The sequence below is a fragment of the Elgaria multicarinata genome, chromosome 13, assembly GCF_023053635.1.
Source record: "Elgaria multicarinata webbii isolate HBS135686 ecotype San Diego chromosome 13, rElgMul1.1.pri, whole genome shotgun sequence".
NCBI lineage: Eukaryota > Metazoa > Chordata > Lepidosauria > Squamata > Anguidae > Elgaria > Elgaria multicarinata.
Genome location: NC_086183.1, coordinates 5,248,792 through 5,268,591, shown reverse-complemented (window position 1 = coordinate 5,268,591; position 19,800 = coordinate 5,248,792).

Here is a 19,800-nt window from a genome sequence, read left to right as displayed (position 1 = left end):
CTCTGGCCTCAATGAGTCTTTGGAACTATCGGCATTGTTATAAGAAACAGCTGTTTCCAACTAGTTGTCAAGGTCTCTTTTCCCTATATATCTCACTTCTTCCTGTATCATGCTAGCCTAGCAGCTTCTGCAGACAACTGCACGAACGTTGTAAGTAAATACTGTTGTTTATTATTGTAACATAGATGATTTGTTATTTATTTATTTATTTATTTATTTATTTTATTACATTTATATACCGCCAAGATTACTTGGTTCCACCCTTGCCTTTGGCTATTTTTTACTCCCCTTGGTCTAAGAATCCAACAGACTTCTCCACATCTGCTCCTCCTCCCCTGCCCCCCCCCGGACCCATATTGCCATATATGGAGCATCCGCAGGCCTGTGCTTTGAGTACCCTGTGGTCTGATGAGAGCCCAGCAGCCATCCGCCCTCATCCGGAGCCTCCATTGCTGCACACAATGGAGGCTCCAGAAATTACATATTTCTCTGTTGCATAAATGAGGCCTTTTAAGCCTTCCTCGTGGCCCTTCTTTCAGTTTCCTCTGTCTATTGAGTTGAGGTTATTGGCATTTTCAGTAATGGTGCCTTGAGGTCCTCTGGTGCCAACCTGAATGATTCTTTGATGCTACAGAAGGTCTTTCTATTTGCCTGGACCTTTAAAAGTGCTGATTTATATAGTTTTATGGTGAAATCCTCAGTATCAAATTGCATGTTACATCAATTGCATAGCATATAGCCAAGCTGATTCTTTTGTTTTTTCACATTTATTTATTTTATTTATTGCATTTCTATTAGGGGTGTGCACGGACCCCCCGCTCCGCCACGCGGGCCAATCCGAGAATTTCGGATCGGCCCGCTCCGCGCCGCTCCGCCCATAGTCTGCTCCTCTTCGCCGCGGAGCTCCGGCTCCGAATCGGAGCTCCGCAGTGGAGGGGAGTGGCGCCAGGTAAGGCCCCCCTCCCTCCTCTCCCTTACCTGCAGAGCCCGGTAAGGGACCAAGTGGGAGGAAGGCCTTACCTGCGTCTGTCCGCGGTTCCTCGGCTTCTTCAATTGAGCCTGTGGCTCAACCAAGAAGTCTGGGCCGCAAGTGCGGCCTAGACTTCCTGGTTGAGACGCGGGCTCAATTGAAGAAGCCAAGGGACCGCAGACAGACACAGGTAAGGGAGAGGAGGGGGGGTTACCGGGCCCTGCCGCTGTCGCCGCATGGGCGACAGCGGCAGGGCCCGGTAAACCCCACTTACCTTTCTTGCAGAGCTCAGGATCGAGGCGAAGGATCCGCCTTCACCTCGATCCTCTTCGCAACGCTCTGCCGGCCCCCCAATCCTCTTCGCCTCCGCTTTAAGGGGAGGCGAAGCACCCCGCTCCGCTTCTAATTCGCCAGTCCGATTAGAAGCAGAGCACATCCCTAATTTCTATACCGCCCATGGCCCTGATTCATACTCAGACGTGCAATCACTGGGAGGAGAGAATTCTCTAACAAGTTTTTATTGTTTACAGCCAATGGCCATCACAATACAAACACAAAGCACGCAAGTATAAAACAGTAAAAAAAACCATTTGATACAATAAAGCAAGAATACAATAAAATAAGGATTTAAAACATTCCTTCTGTTTAACCCCCTGTAGTAAATACTCACGCACACATCTGAGGGTTGAAGTGACTTGAAGCGACCGAGGCCACTCAAGTGCCTTTATTGAGCATACACAGAGTTTAAGTAGGGAAAAAATCTCCTCCTTCTTCTCCCCTCCCTTTCCGCCGAAACCCCTTGGATCACATTGCTTGTATCCTGAATCTACATCTTTAATCCCTTCTGTTTGCTGAGCTAGTCTGCCTTGGTTGTTGATTCCATGTTAGTTACTGGAAGGCAACAGGACATGTCTACCATTTGAACAATGGTCAATTAACAGGGAGGAAGATAACAGCAAAGCCCTGCTTTGCCCGGGCAGTCTTCTGTCAACGTAACTCCACAGGCCTGTGCTGTAATACTTCATCTCCCCTTTTCTTTATTAATTTATTATGCCGAATTGGTGTTGTCCTGATGAACTCCCGGGATGTGATTGGACAGCTGTTTGTATAACATCTGTATGTGTTCTGGACGATAAGGTCTCAGAGGGGTGTTTTTCTGCCAGCAGCGGCTACACATTTGCACCAGATTAGGAATACATTGAATAAGACATTTGGGATACATTGAATAAACCAACAGGCGACTATTAATACAGTGATCAATGCAATATACTACATATAATACTTCAGGAAAGAGTAGTACAATGTAATACATACAATACTTTACTTCAAGAGAGAATTTAGTCAGCTGAGAGGGAAGCATGATCACAATACCTCTCGCTAGTGTTGAAGCACATGTTGTTTGGAAGCTATAACTGTTTGTAAGTCCATGTTAAGTTTGTACTTTGTGGGAATTGTCCTGCAGGTTAAAGCAACACATGCTTTTTATATTTGGCAGCCCAGGTGTTGCTGAAGAAGTAGGTAGTCAGTGGCTGCATGACTTTGCAAGACAAGTCCTTCTTTATACAGGAGTAAAACAATTTTACTCAAAGTTCAATTTTATTCAGCTGAGGTATCAGTTCTTGATGGGATGGAAATTTTTAGAGCAAAGCAAGTCTTTGTGCTGGTTTCAACGGTAACCAAGTTATCTGGAACACTGCTTACAGTCCATTGTGGGTCTTCTCACTGGCTGAAGCAAATAGCCAATATGGAATCTTTGGGGCAGCTGTTTCTGGCTCTGATGGTTTTTTGATGCTGGAAGACTGCTGCAACTGATGTCATCTGGACTCTGGTACTCTGTACTGCAGCTCCTCTGGGTTGGTTTCATCTTTCTTTATTATTTTCTGAGAGGACTTCTTGCATCTCTAGGCCAGGCTGGGAAAACTCTGAAAACCTGTATTTTGGAAATAAACTACACAAGAGGTGTGGACTTCTCTCCATCGCTTGGATGAAGAGCAATAAAACAAGAACTATGTACATGGATCTGTGCATTTTCTTTTCTTTTTTTCTGAAGTTTTTGAGGCTAAGTTTTCACTCTGCACATGCTCTTGGCTAGGCTGCCAAGGGCTAGTTAAAGCTGAGTGAAACTTTCAATCAGGGGCTTTAATGGCTCTGCATGTGAGCGACAAAGAAAGGGTTTTGGGAGATTTGTTTGTTATATTAAAGAAGCCATTGTATTTGTAGCAAGTTTTGAGGTAACATAAGCTCTAGGTAAATTTGCAATAATAAAGCACACATTTTGGAAGTCTAACATAAGATTCAATTCTAAAAACAGATACATTGGCAGCGGTAAAATAGCTTGTCACTGCTGGGTGATAGGATTAAAGTTAGTCATTGTTAGCTCTTCTCTCATTTGCATACAAGGTGGGGGCATGAAGGAGTGGAACATGGGAACAGCGGTTAGGGGAAAAGATGAGTCAATACACAGAAAAACAAAGCGTTGGGGGACATGAAAAGAAAAAATCTTTTAAACTCATCTACTGATATTTGCAATGCTACAGACATTTGCAGAAGGCATTCTATCTGTATTTTAGTGAGAGGAAACAAATTAGTTAGGTAGTGAGCTCTCTTAAATTAGAGGCACTCAAGGGGTCGGTGGGCAAGCATCTGTTTTAGGGTGGATTCTTGCATTGAGCAGGGGGTTGGACTCGATGGCCTTATGGGCTCTTTCTAACTTTGTTGTTCTCTGAAATCTCTTTATGGTAAGGCTTTGAAGCTCACGCTTCTTTTTCTCTGCTCCCAAATCTGCATAAGCTTGTGTTTGGAAAACAAAAGACTGACAGACAGTGGCTATTTAACATACCTTGGGGCAGGGCAGAAACTGTAAGGCAACTTTAATCAGCTTTCGTCAGAGGAATGGTGGAAAAACTAGTCTTTTAGATCAATCACTAGAACTTGAAAATCTTTGGGAAACTAAATTTAGGTTGGGCGGCTAGTCATTTTTGAACTAATTTATGTAGAGCAATGAGTTTCTCTTTAGTGTGGCTATTGCTCTGGCGTTGTTGAAAGCTAGGTAAGAGGGATTGGCGGATGAGAACAAGCTCTTTTTACAAGAGCTGCAACTATAATGGTAATAAGGGGAGAGGCTGTGCCAATATTCTTGTAGGTTTTAATCATATTGGCTGGCTCAGAGTTCATGCCTGGCTCTGTAATGGCATGGATACATCTGAAAAAAGACGTTGGGCTGGGGCAACTCTGCGTTAACGTGTAGGGCTTGGATCAAGTAATTCTAACAATTGAGGGGGTCTGGTGTGAAGGGGGAGGATTCGTGGCAAACATGCTTGAGGCTGCACCATAATGGTGCTGGCACAATCAGAATCAATTACTCTTGGAACAATAAACATTTTCTTTTTTTCACTGCTTAAGCAGGGAAGCACTAGGCTTAAACATCTAGAAGGCAAAGGATCAGAAGGTTGGAAGGGAACTCTTTGCACTTCTCTGGGAGATTTAATTTCTATTTTTTCTTGCAAGGTAGGATCTATCTTTGCACTGTCACTTGTGGTGGCAGGGGTGGAAACTATGCTGGTGGCTATGGTGGAGGACACACCAAGCACACACGAGAAGTTTAAACTCAAACAGGCTTGCTTTTGCAGCTTCAGGGCGCGTGTGGGACTTAAGGTGCGCTCTTCTGGCCTGTTTTTTGCAAGCAGCTGCCTTCTCTGTGCGATGGCGCGGGGCTTGGGCTTACATTTATGGCTGTTGCTGCTGCGCATGCTCTTGACCCAGCCTCGCCTGGAGAAGCGGCGCGGCAGAAGCACTCTTAAAGCACTTCTGGGCCTAGGCCAGTGGTCTGGGCAACTCGCTGCACTCTTACCCCACCTCACTCGCTCTCTAGCACCGACTTGGTGCTTTTGTCGCTTATGGCTGGTGGCAGCTCTGTGACGGCGCTGCGCTGAGGAGGAGGTGGAGGCAGAGTTGGCAGGATGGCGAAGGGGTTTGTGTGCTTGCTGCCCAGGGAGGAAGGAAAGGAGAAAGGAGGCAGTTGCTGGACGCAGGGAAGGGAGCTTGCCTTGCCTGCTTGCCTGCCCAGAGGAGGCGTCTGCCTTTAAGGGCAGGGCTGCTACTGCTGGCAAAACGCTCTGCGCCTGAGGCGTGCTAAGGACAGGGCATGGTAAGGGTTTATAATCTACAATACAGGCATTTTGTGGATTTATTTGGCCAGTATTGTGCATAGGACACAAGGAAGACATTTCTGACAATTTTACTATGTCTTCTTGTCTGCAAGTAAATTGGGCTTCTAAAACTTGCTGTGATGAAACAATTTGAGTTGGCTGTGGGTCAGGAGTTGGTACTGATGTTAAAGTTAGGGCTAGGGAAGATTTTGGCTTACAAATTTCAATTGCATTATAGTACGGTGGCGGATTAATGCTCAAACCGCTAGTAGTCAAAATGTCTTGAGGTGGATTTTCTTCAGGAGCGGGAGCTAATGCAAAAGCAGAAATTACAGTGGGGGTTGGCTTACAAATTTCAACTGCTTTGTCTTGGGGTGGTAGATTAACACTTAGCCTGCCAGCAGGCAAAGTGGCTGAGTTTCTTTGATGAAATTTGTTGAGCGCTACCCAACACTGGAACCAAGAAAGCAAAATCTCAACCGGGGCCAGGGGCTCTTGATGTAAAACTTCCCCTATTTTTTTCTCAATCACTTAAAAGTAGCGAACCGCTTTTCGGGTACCATAAACAAAATTTTCCAATCTCACCAACCAGCTTCTGAAGCGAGGACAATGTGGCTTGCCCCCCTGTCTTATTGACTATGCGGGTCAATTCTACCGCGTGCTTCTGCTGGTGGCTTGATAACCTGCAACCCATACTTACCGCTTGGGGTCTTTTGAAGACGGGGGTCTCGAGGAGACGAGGGTGCACCACTGGAAGCCTATGCCAGGCTGACGGCAAGTATGTTAGGCGGTTGCGATGGTCCCTGTGAGCGAGCGCCACTCTGTAGTAAATACTCACGCACACATCTGAGGGTTGAAGTGACTTGAAGCGACCGAGGCCACTCAAGTGCCTTTATTGAGCATACACAGAGTTTAAGTAGGGAAAAAATCTCCTCCTTCTTCTCCCCTCCCTTTCCGCCGAAACCCCTTGGATCACATTGCTTGTATCCTGAATCTACATCTTTAATCCCTTCTGTTTGCTGAGCTAGTCTGCCTTGGTTGTTGATTCCATGTTAGTTACTGGAAGGCAACAGGACATGTCTACCATTTGAACAATGGTCAATTAACAGGGAGGAAGATAACAGCAAAGCCCTGCTTTGCCCGGGCAGTCTTCTGTCAACGTAACTCCACAGGCCTGTGCTGTAATACTTCAACCCCCTTAGGATTTGACAGCAGTATGGTTTAGAAAGGCTGCTCTTATTTATTTATTTTTTGCAGCTAGAGCAAATAAAGCTATCCTATAGCTGATGAATTTGTCCACATCAGCCAAGAGCCATCTAATTTAAAATGTCTGATTGACCTTCTAAGGTGGTCTGGAAAGGGAGAATAAATTTAGCCCTGGGCGGATTATATAATGGACAGTATAGGATATAATGTATGAGATCTTCAATATGTCCTGCTTTGCATATGCAAAAGTGCTCTTTTACAAGTCTATTAGAACCAGCCAGATACTCTGTGGGTATCATTTGAAATCTGAGCTGGGTAAAAGCATGCCTAGCAGGGAAAAATGTTAATTCTCACAAATAAGTAGCCCTTTTATGATCTGGTTTGATTTTGGTATGCCAAGTAGCAAATTTACAGTTTTTTATGTATTCAGAATCTCTTTTGGCAACTTTACCAAACACAATATCTCGGATCTTATGATTGGATACATCCTGCATTGTCATTGTGAAGGGGATTGAGTAGCTCAACATCAAGCATCTACAAGATTGTACCCAGCCTTCTCTATTCTGCAAATCCAAAAAGCACAATTTTGCTAAATGTTGTTCTGGCAATGATAGTATTCCCCCTAGCCCCCGATACAATATTGTGGATTTGTGTGCACATGCTTTTAAAGAAGGGAGACTTAGGCCTTAGGTAGACCTAAGGTTTATCCTGGGATTGTCCCTGCCTGCTCCCGGGATATCCTGTGTGTCATTTACATGAACAGGGATGACCCCGGGACGATCCTGGGATAAACCTTAGGTCTAGCTAAGGCCCCAGTTCAGTCCTTAATAATGCACCAGGTGTACTGTGAGACATGGCCAAGAGCATACGCAGGAACTTGTTTTAGATTACATCGAGTTCATCTCTGCAGATTGGTGCACCATATAGAAGATGGGACACAATCTTGGCTGCAAAGACCTTTAGAGTTGGTTCTTCTAAACGGTGGCCCTCAGTATAGCGCAGTTTCTTTATAGGTCCAAATAGATGGGCAGCTGAAGATGTAATTGCTTTGAAATGGGTACGCCATAGGGTATTTTCGAAGAAATTAAGCCCTAAATATTTGAATGAATGACATTGTTCAATACTATATCCATCCAGGGTCCATTTAAGCTGCTCATGCCTTTTGGCAAGCACAACCACTTTTGTTTTTCTGTAGTTAATGGGCAGACCTTCCTGCTTGCAGTAGTTTCTGAATTTAGTGAGTAATCTTCTCATGCCAGTTTGAGTTAATGAAATAAGTGCCATATCATCTGCATAAAGCAGAACTGGGACATTCTGTTTCCCAACTGCAGGAGGGAAATAGGCAGAAGAAGAAATCTCCTGAGTTTATATTAAGGTTAAATAGAAATAATGCCAACTATACAGACTTGTTGACTCCCCTTACTGTTGGGATTGAATCAGAGAGGGAACCCGCCAAGCCAACTCAAATTTTGGTATCAGTGTTAGAATAAAGTTGCTGCACAAGGAACAGCAGGTGTTTATCAGCTGAGATGGCATCTAATTTCTTCCATAAACATTGTCAGTCTAGTGAATCAAACACAGATGAAAGATCTATGAATGTGATATATAACTTTTTTTGATGGACTGTTTACATACGTTTGGATAAGATTTATTTATTTATTACATTTCTATACCGCCCAATAGCTGGAGCTCTCTGGCCGGTTCACAAAAATTAAAACCATTCAAAGTATAAAACAACAGTATAAAGATAGTTCAGAACAAAGCACTGATCTATTGTGCTGTGACCCTTATGAAAACCTGCCTGCATTGGGGACAAGACTTAATGTTCTTTGACCTATTGTTCTAATTTATCTAGGAGATACCTAGATATATTTTAGCAGGAACATCAAGTAGATTTATTGGGTGGTAATTTTGAGGGTCCCCTCGATAGCCTTTCTTATAGATTGAGACGATAATGCTAGATGTCCAACCATTTGCCAGTATTCCAGTTGAATTAATTGTTGTAAATGGTGTTGTATGGAGGAGAGAATTAAACTCACCACCACCACCTTTTACTTCCTGAAATTGCTTCTGCATATGTTTTTTTTTGTTTTTGTTTTTTTAAAAAGGGGAGTATCCCTCCATTCACTCCAATGATGGGGAACCTGTGGTCATGCAGGTATTGTTAGACTCCAACTCCCATGAGCCCTAGCATGGACAATGTTCAGGGATAATGGGAGTTATGGCCCAACAACATCCAGAGGGCCACAGGTTCCTCATGTATGTTGTAAAACTGGGTTTGATGTTAATGTTACCAGGACAGGGTCTACTTCAAACCTCCTCTGTCCATCATGGAGAGAAGAAAATAATCAAAAAGCTCTTGCATTCTTTTGCCAAATTTGATCCTCACCTTCTCTAAAAAGAAGAAGAAGAAGAAGAAGAAGAAGAAGAAGAAGAAGAAGAAGAAGAAGAAGTGATGAAAGAACATCCCAATATAATAGTTTTGTAGACAATACAAAAATATTATTATTATTATATTTATTTGGAACCCACCTTTTGCCCAATACTGGGCCTCAGTAAGACACACCTTCCTGAACAAATTTCTTCAAGTGCACTTAAAGTGGATCACCATGGCCTAATATACACCAAGCAGGATATTGCACTATGAAAGCGGTATGTAAAAGGCAGGAGCTACACTACTGCTTCATAGTGGTATTGAAGTGCACTGACAACTGTTGGGGCCCACTGACACATACCATAGACCGCTTTAATACTGCTTTCATAGTGCTAGATCCTGCTTGATGTAGATTAGGCCCATGCTTCTCTGAACACAGCCCAGGGCATGAGAAGTTAAAAGGCCCTATCATTTCTTTCTTTATCTTGGGAAGAAGTGCGTGCGTGCGTGCGTGCATGCATGCATGCATGCATGTTTAATGAATTATCAGGGAAATTACCCTGGAATTTCTTTTTTCTTTTCTTTTTTGCATGATAGTGGAAACAAGCTATTTATACTTTGCTCTGCAGTTTTATCCTGTTTTTTTTTATTTCAAGGAATACACAAGATAACTTCACAATAGTAGTAGTTCAACAGAGTGAATAAACATAGTTAAATTGTCAGCGGGAAGGCCTAGCACCAGCACTCGCCTGGGTTTGGTTTACTCTGGAAGAAGGAGAGATCAGTGGTGGAGACATTTTACATACATTGCATTTATTTGGAAATATACAAGTGGAGTATAGATGGAGGGACATAACCCAACACTTGTAGAAGGTCAATGGACCTGTTACCCCCACATCAGATCATGAGTGGGAGGAAGGAGACCAACATCCCAAGATTATTCCAGATTGCAAAATTAGCTCTCTATCTCTTCTAGAACTGCATTTTCTCCACTCACCCACTCACACTCACACACACACTTAGGCCATAGCTAGACCTAAGGTTTATCCCTGGATCGTCCAGGGGTCAAACCTAGGGTGACCATATGAAAAGGAGGACAGGGCTCCTGTATCTTTAACAGTTGTATTGAAAAGGGAATTTCAGCAGGTGTCATTTGTATATATGGGGAATCAGGAAATTTCCTCTTCATCACAACAGTTAAAGCTGCAGGTGCCCTGCCCTCTTTTAAATCTGGTCACTCTAGTATAGCTCCTGCACCTTTAACTGTTGTGATGAAAAGGGAATTCCACCAGGTTCTCCATATATACAAAGGACACCTGCTGAAATTCCCTTTTCTATGCAACTGTTAAAGATACAGGAGCCCTGTCCTTTTCATAGGGTCACCCTAGTCAAACCTGTTCATCTAGGTGACACACAGGGGATCCAGTGCTCAGGCAGGGGCGAACCCTGGATGATCCCAGGATAAACCTTAGGTCTGGCTGTGGCCTTAGTTTATATCATTATTCCTCCCTTTTGTGGAAGGCTAAATGATGAGTTACCTCCTCAGTTCCAGTGGCCTCTCCCATACAAAGTACTCTGAATGATAGCCAACTATTTTTCATCCATCTGATCCATTCATGAGCTGAACCACTCGTCCCAAGCCACTACTAGCCCTTCACTCAGTCCCCCCAACACTGGTCCAGTGTTGCATCACTGCAAACTCACAATGGTATCAAGTTATTTCAAAATGTTGAAATCCAAATTGCTCTTCAGAACGTTCCCTCCTCCTCCTTCTCACTGGCCCCAATCCTGTGCTTCTCCCAGCAGCCAGACAGGCAGCAATCAAACAGCTTTACCTACTCAACTCCTTGGTATCAGGCAGTTTTAAAAAGCATAGGAGCACACCAGTTGTTTGTATGTATAAATAAATAAATAAATGTTGTCCAGCCTGCCAACAGGCTGGAGGTAATGTAAGAGTTTCAAACCCCATTTCAAGATGAATGGAGCTTGATATGAATACTTCAGACAGCTGTCTCAAAATCTGGATATGATTCCTGGAAGAGGAGGTGGATGGAAATTGTATACTTTGAAGCCCAAATTCATGGTGTCTTGTTTTGTTATTTTCCCTAGCTGTTTGTTTTGCACATTCCCTCACCCCACTCCCTGTCGCCAGCCTTTTTTGTCCCCTCCTTCCTTCCTTGTTATAAAAGATTTGTTGAAGTTGCCAACAGCAAAGAAATATATACATGCCCTAAGTGGCCAGAAGCCTGTCTTTCTGCTTCCCAGAGCTGGCTCTTTCTTCCTTGCTTATCAGCCCATGCCTCTTCTCTCCAGTCACAGAGATTGTGAAGACCTTGACAGCAAATCATTGACGTTCATCTCTTCCAGTCTAGGAGAAAGCTGATGGGTCAGAATGATTGCGTTTGGACTCCTATCTGCGTGTGACATTGATGGATGGCTGGGAGGTGTTGATGGAGAGATGGGTACCAAATTGCAACCGTTCCTAATCAAGTAAGGGGGGGGGTGTTCAGCAAACTTTTTTTTCTTCCTCAAGCAGGCTCCCATGCAAAGAAATTCCTCTAGATGTATGGTTTGGCTTCAAGGCACCCTCCCTTTTACTCTTCCAAAGAGAGGCCACCCTGCAAACAAATCTTGCAAATAAGTATGTAAAAGTTACTGCCACTGTAGGGATGTGCAAATCAGCAGAACTTGAGCTCACTGAACTTCTCCAAAATGTGTTGTTGTTTTTTCAAATTTGCACATGGTGTCAAATGCTTTTTAAAGTTTTTGCTCCACAAATCACATTGCAAGCTCAGAAATGTATGGACTTCAACTGTAGATTGTGTCTGCATCTGTGATCTGTCCAGAAGGTGCATCCTGGGTAAAAAAAATGGTGGGTAAAAAAAATGAACTGAAATTAATTTCTCCTACCTCCCTAGTTACTGGTCCATGGTTGTGGTCTTCTCTTACTGGGCCACCTCCCTGTATATACCTGTTAACTAATAGTAAGTTGAAAAGGTGAGAGGTGGCTTCTCATCTGGGTTGCAAGGAGAGAATACCGATAATGGGTGACTGGGCCAGTGGAGAGTAGAGTCCTCAGAAGGAAGGTTAGCTCCAGTTGCTATGTTTCTAGACTAACTGTCCCTTACCTAGTACCTTCTAGATGTGTCAGAGTAAAAGTCCCATCATTCCCTGCCAGCCCAACCAATTTCCATGCCAACTGGGAGTGAGGCGAGTTGAGGTTCAGCACACCTGGAGGGAAAGCTGATCTATGGAACTGATAGAGATGTACGGATTTCATGGAATCCATTCTGCCTGTGTTTCAGGGATTGTCAGGTGCCTGTCATTACATCGTCCACTTATTGATGGAATCAGATTGTTTCCCAATTTCCTGAATTTGTGCAAATACACACTGGTGAAAATGTGAAATCCCTCCCTCAACCCCATGAGCATTTTCATGCTTTAGACTATGGGGAAATGCACATTTCCAGCATTTTAAAACATATTTTTGCATGACTAAATTTGTGTAAAATTCTGAGGGAAAAGTAAAGCTGGTCTGCTGCAGATTCCATGGGGCATATTCATAGAAATCTGAGTTCATTTGATTCTGTTGCAGATATCTTTGACATCGCTCGGTCTTGATAATAAACAGAAAATGAAAATGTAACCAAAATCAGTAATGAACAGAAAGGTGTGTCGGATTGCAGCTGCATATGTGTTGGCGCTTTTTTTTGTTTGAATGTGAGGTATGGAAATATCTTGGGTCCTGTTCCTGAAGACGCGGCTCCAGTGTGAAAATTTGTCAACAGCCACTCACTCATGAAGAACATGCAGAATATGCTGCCAAATTCCCCACCAAAATTCAAATGTAAAATGTCAAGAGTGTGGTTTGTTTGATTGTTTAATGCAAATTATGACATTTCCATTGACAAATCTGAGATGTGGATTTTCAAGATCCAAAATGGCAATTTGAATTTGCAGTTCCCTAGAATAAAGCTTATTTTATTTTTATTTTCAATTCAAATGTCTGTTTTGCCATTTTGGGGGCCATTGCGGTATACTCACAGTCTGATTTAGAACACCAGCCTATATGCATTCTGGTTGGGGAATGCTGTGAGTTGTAGGGGTTTGTTTGTGTGTGTCCCCGCACACACACACACACACCCAGCATCCTTAAAACCTGAAGTGAGACTATTTTTATAGGATGGGACAACTAGGCCTGAAATCATATCTGTAGTGCCATCCTGAGCCAAACTTAAATAAATGCTGCTTTGCCTCCCTGTTCCAAATACAATCTGTTGAAAATCGCTGTGGATTTGCCATTTGCGCAGCCCTGCTGGATGCCTCAGCTTCCTGGGAGGCACAATCTGTACTCAGGAGGGGAGGGTTGAACACCATTTCTAGGAGGGTGGATTCCTGCATTGAGCAGGGGGTTGGCCTTGATGGCCTTGTTGGCCCCTTCCAACTCTGCTATTCTATGATTCTATGAGACACTTGGACCTTAGCTAGACCTAAGGTTTATCCCAGGATCGTCCCAGAGTCATCCCTGTTCATGTAAATGACACACAGGGGATCCTGGAAGCAGGCAGGGGCGACCCCGGGATAAACCTTGGGTCTAGCGAAGGCCTACATTTCTGATCAGCCTCTTTGCATAAGCGTCCCAGGAAGATTAACTCACAAGAATGCTCATTAAAAAAAAGGTGGGTAAAAGAGCAACTATGCAGATGGAATTAGATTTTCATATCGAGATGTTGGTTGCCATTTCCACGCAGCGTTCATTCCCCACACACACACACACACGCACAACCGGTGGCATTCCCTGATGACAGCTTTTCTCCTGTGTGTCAATCACAAAGATGGATTTTGCCACTCAATTCCATTGACAGCCCCTTCCCCACGCTCCTCCCCAAGAAGAGTAATTACGCACAGAGATTGATAAATACCTCTTCAGCCTATACAAGGTTCCAGTCCCTGAGGCCCGCTAACAGTACAATACGCTCATTCTCTATGTCTATCATGGCATGATCGAGTGTGAAAAGGTTAATCTGCAAAGCACTGCTAAGAGTCAGAAAGAATTAAAGAAATGAAATCTGACTTCTGATTTATCAACCCACAAGTAAATGAGTTTTCCCAACTTATCAGACCGACTAGCAAGATGCCCCCAAAGCATATGAAAAAAATGAGTCTGTAAAGTAGAGTTGGCAAGAAACAGGGATTTGTGGAATTGACCCTGCAAAACAGGGAGAAATGATTTTGTGAAATGAGTTCCTCTCACAACTTTGTTTTGCTGATTCATGTTGCTGGTTCTTCAGCATGTTTATGTAGGAGTAGATCCCATCGAGCATAAAAACAGTTTACTTCCGATTAGGATTGCCTAGGTAATCTCTGATCTCTGCTCAATCAGGCATTAAAATGGCATGCCTTTTACAATTAGGTGTCTGCTTTCAGTTAAAGTCTATTGGGATTTTTGCAAGGCTTTGCTAATTCACTGGGAGGGGGGAGACTAATTGAAGCCACCCATTTTGATGAGAGTGAAATGGCTTTGAAATGATCATCATCGTTTTGAACAAGCCCTACCATAAATACAGGCTGTATGGCTGTAGGTGATCATGTAGGTAACTGCCACCTCTAATTTCCTTTCTCTGCTGGCTTTGGCCAATTTCTCTTCCTCTGTCCTGTTCTAATTTGTTTCTGCTTCCCTTCATGGTCCTGCAAGCCTCTTTTCACTGGAAGAGAACCTCTGCTGTTGCTCTTGATAATATTGGCCCATACTTCAGCCCTTTGATGAACCTCTGTACTAACATTACAGGCATCTGCCCAACTTCACCCCAAACTGCTAGGGACTTCCAAAAGTTCTCTGCAGTTCCTTTGAAGCTTGTCTGGCTTTTATTTATTTTTATTTAAAAAGGGGGAGAAAGAGGGGGGAGATGGCTCTTGCCCACCACAAGAAGGATTCCTTCAGAAACTGGAAGTCCTACCAAAATGAGAAAAACAAAAATGGAACACAAACTCACAGGAAGGAAATTCAAACAGACCATTAGAGATGCAAAAGCATATTTTGAGGAACTCATAGCTAATGATATCAAGGGTAACCATATCAAAAGCAGGAAATAGGCTAGGGAGGCAGTTGGGGTGGTGAATGGCAATGGGATAAGGAGATTGCAGAGAAAATGAATGAATTATTTTCATCTATCTTCACTGCAGAAGACGTAGGATGGATGAACGTATGTTTTCAGGAAGGGAGTCTGAGGAACTAAGGCAAATCTTGATGACAAGGGATAAAGCTCTTAATGACAAATTGAAAGGTAATAAGCTACCAGGTCCAGATGGTATTTAGACCATTTACACCTGTAACTTTGCATAAATAGGCCTCTTTACAGCTGCCATTTGCACAAAAGGGGCCTTTATGAAAAAGGGAGTTGGGCAAATGGACTGTGGACTTAGTCTGGAGGGCCAAGCAGGCAAGAAATCACCAAGCTTCAAGCCCAAAACATATGCCCATGACATCCCTAGCAGTGTGGTTCAGTGATTCCTCAGCTCAAAGGTCAGCATAGAATGTGGGCCCAGGAGGTAGAAAATATAAAATCTGCTGCCTTTAGCAAATGCTCTCCTTGCCACATTCCCATTGCCGCATTCCCATTGAGATAAGAGTTGCTGTATCTTGATTGTTTAAACAAGCCTTTAAATGAGATTCAAAAGTAATAGGGAGGTTGGTAGCTGGAAGACAGACTCAGGCTATTAGAGACGTCGTCTCCAAAATGCATCCATTTTCATTTCCCTCAGAAATACAATTTCTATGCAGTCTGAAAGCTTTTTTAAAAAAATAATAATAATATCCTCTCTATTTTATGTACAGAAATATAACAGATAGGCAGAAATGGCTTATTAAAGCTATCTGTTTTTCTTGGTGTCCCAGTAATTTAATGAACAGTTTGGGGTTTTGCGGCAGTATCTCATGACGATCACAAAAATAATAAGCTGGCTGGTTGATTAATAGAGGTTCAATCAAGCCCCAATACTCCCTCCTTCCTTCTTTCTCAACCATGTATTAGCCTAAGTGGAATATATCATATAGGAACATGGCTAAATAATTGCTAGCATGGTCAGCTTAACCCTAGGGGGTTAAGTGCTGCATTTGCAAAAACCACGATTGTAAGAAATTGACATACCTGAGAGTGAACCTGGACACTTGCATCCTGCTATGGAAGAGAAAAATGTTGTTTAATATAAATGAACTAGCTAGAATCATGGTGATATATCTAATGATTCTTCATAAGCTTTTCAAGGTTGTTGTTTCCTAGAACTATTTTAGCCTTCAAGTCATCGGCAAAGAAACCTTTTCTGCTCTGACTCCTTAATAGAATTGCTACTTAAGAAGTCCTGGATAGATTTAGTGAGATAACAACTGTCCTTCTTTCTCTAGTAAAAAGAAGAAAAATATTCAAGTTTCTAGGTCTTATGACAATGGGGGAATCTCAACTTCTTTGGAGCTCTCTGGAGTGCTCTTGAAACTGGTATCAAATGAGGTCAGCATAATTGGCCAGTTGCCAAGACTCAGAGCCATGGCAGAACCCATCACTACCCGAGATAACAGTGTCATGTTCCCTGTTCCCTCCAGCATTCACACATGCTGGCAAATTGACATGGGACACTCAAACAGTGAGATTTCTTTTATCCAGGGAAATCTCATGGTGAAAAGCTTAATGGTTACACACTTCCAAAACACACAATCCAGGGAATGGAAAATTTCAGGCACAAGGAGTCCCATGCTTGTACTTCAGCTCAGGGAACTCCCCACCACCTGAGCCTGGCAGGGAAAAGTCCAATGGTCAATTCCATTCTGCTGAATGCTGAGCTGTTCTCAAACACACAATTCACAGCAAATGTGAGCTCAAGACTATGAAATTCCTCACAGCACTTTTCATGGCACAGTCCTTAAAAAACCAAAGTCCAAATAGAATAGTATCCATGTGCAGAGTGCTTTCAAATCCCAAACAGTGATGGACATAAATAGGGAAGGATTTCAGGCCATGACTCGAAAGATGTTCCTAGCAAAGGCTCTTTGCCCTTGCTCCAGCTTATATAGGGATTTCAGGCCTGTTCAAAACTACTTGACAGACAGCGACTCTGGCCTGTAAATCATGTCTGTGTCCGAACAGGGTGGCATTGCTCAGCCCACCAAGGTGACACTACAATCTGAGTGACTCCTTCAACAAGGCCCCCCACCTTCTAAAAACACAATATTGGTTCCCAGAGAAGTCTAACAGCGTCTAGTCCGAGACATTCCCGTGAGAACTCTGAGAGAGACAAGCTTGCACAGCATTCCAAACTAGTTCTAATTTAACCTACTTACAATCCTGTAAGGCCTCCCTGGCCTTGCATGCGAGTTATACCTGACAAACAGTAAAGTTCTCCTGAGCCAGGCTTAGAAAAGGACTTTGGGGGCTTGTTAAAGCCCACATCAAAGGAGAGACAACCTTTAGAAACCCCAGATGTCTTCTCCAACTTGAATTAAAATGAGAGTGGAGGAAGAACTCTCCACCTTTCCCCACCCTATCTATTTCCCCTGTTGAACGCTGCCCCTGTTGAGCCACGTTGCTCCCTTACATTCGATAAGTGGGAAGGGTTTTCAGGGGGGAAATCTGAGATGGGAGAGAGAAGGCTGCCCCCTGTAGGTCCTCCAGAGTTGCTGACAGTCCCATCCTCAGAGTTTGCCCCTACAGCATCGTTTACTAAGATCATACCTGGGGAGAAAAGGAGGTGTGATGGACCCCATAACCTCGGAACGGGCAAATCTGTCAATCTCCATTGACCTCTGCTTAGTGGGAGAGCAGCTGCTTTGCATGCAGAGGGTCCCAGGTTCTACTCCTGACATCTGCAAGTAGGGCCGCAAAGCCCCCTGCCTGAAGCCCTGGGCAGCTGCTGCCACTATAGACCATACTGAGCTAGATGGAACGATGGTCTAAGGCAGCTACTTGTGTTCCGGACACATTGGTTCCCCTTCAGAAACAAGACTGGATAATTCAGAGCTCCAAACTCCTGGGAGAAATTTGGAGGTGGAAAATTTTGGAAGCATCCCTAGAGAAAACAACATAACAGCTTAATAACTTACATACAGTTTCAAAGGCAGGATTTTGCCAATCTTCTAAATGCCATAAGAGTACTGAGCATTGGTTTGCAATGTTTCCCTGAAGCACCCTGGCAAGATTCAGCACAGATATCATCGGCATGAGAAATGCTCCGACAACAAACCATTTTAAAACTAAAAGCAAAGGTTGCCATGTTGGCTGTAAGAAACATCCCAAAAGGCACTAGTGTTACTAAAAATAGGTTAGGTCTGGGGTGGATGAGAGGCAGAGAGAGAGAAAACTGACCTGAAGTCATGGTGTTAGCTTGATCATCGAATCATAGAATTGTGGGGTTGGAAGGGACCACAAGGGTCATCTAGTCCAACCCTCTGCAATGTGCAGGAAAACCAATTCACACTCTTGATAAGGAATGGAGGCAGAAAGGTCTGCAGACATTCCAATAAGGCTCTACCAAAGAGATGTGCAAGTTGTGACCCTCCAAATGTATTCTCCTACAATTCCCATCAGGCTTAGCTTACATAGCCCATGGGGAGTGATGATGGGAGATGTAGGCCAAAATCTTTGGCAGGCCACAAATTGTCCACTTGTTCCATAATAGATTTATTAGTCTTTAAGGTTTCACAACACTTGTCGTCATTTTCCATTTAAATACAGAGAAAACACACACTTAAGCATGTACTTAAATATGGTTTTGAGAGGTGTTGTTGTTTTTAAATGCAGATTAAATCGATGGGGGGAGAATGGAATGGAATGATGGATAAATCCATCCAAAAGTGACACAGACTGGAATTAGATAGGATCACCCATCCGTATGTCAAATACTGAGCTAGAGGGTCTCACTTGATATAAAGCACCACCTTATGTTCCATGCCCCCGAAGTCCACATGATTGTATGATCACAGTTCAATCATGTGATCACAGAAGGGAACATGGAAATAACTAAGCAGCACTTTTTTCCCCTGCTAAGTGGTTTTCAGTCCATCCTGCAGGTTGACAGATGATAGTTTTTATTGGATACTCTAACTTAATGAACTCCTTTGTGGTAAAAGTAATTCAATAACAAATCAGGTTGCTAGTTTGTCATCAACCCTTTGCAAACTAGAAGAAGGGAGAGGGACAAATGCAATTTGACTTGATGATTGTTTTATCTCATTACTTTAATTGTGTTAAGAATCCTGGAGAAATATGGTTAGCAGCAGCATGGAGTTTCCTTGGAACTGGGAAGCAAAAGCCAATAAAGTTCTCCCTCACAATCTTCCCACCACTCCACTCCAGACTGTAGAAACACCACTATTATTAAGTTAATCCAATGGGTTTCAAGGAAGACCAAGAACATCTGGAGGACCACAAGTATCCCACCCCTTCTTTAGATGTTTGTCAAACTTTCATCAATCAGTTGTATAAATCATTTGTGGCCTTCCATAGCCAGCAAGCATGGGTCTCCTACTTGCTGAAACCTGGAAGCTTATGTAGAGCTCTGGAGTGTCACTGGCCTACTCTGGCCTTTTAGTGCATGGAGACATCCTTGGCTGGTATCACTGAGATCCCCCCCCCCCAATTTTTCTGGAAGTCATCACTCACAGGCTCAAATACAGACTAATATCTCTTTGGTCACCAAAAGGATTGGATGAGAATTTTGCTTCAGTTCCTTTTTAAAAAGAATCACCCATATCTTAAGTGCTTTGCCCTTAAAAGTCTGGGGGCTAATCTACAGCCCATTTGCAACAGAGGAGGGATAATTGCGGGGTTGGACTCAATGGCCTTGTAGGCACCTTCCAACTCTACTATTCTATGATTCTATGAGGTTTCCTGCTTCCGGGATCATTGCTCACAGGGCACACGTGAGGGAGGTTTCCTGCAAGTAAAGGGGAGCCATTGAGGGAAGACATGTGCCCCGTGACGGCGGTTCCAAACGTGTATCAGAAGAAGTGGGTGGGACTGTACAGATGGGTACAGGGTATGGTTTTTTTAATAACTCCTCTGAGATGCGCACCAGCGCAGACACACAGCAACTGTGTCGAAGATGCACTTCTG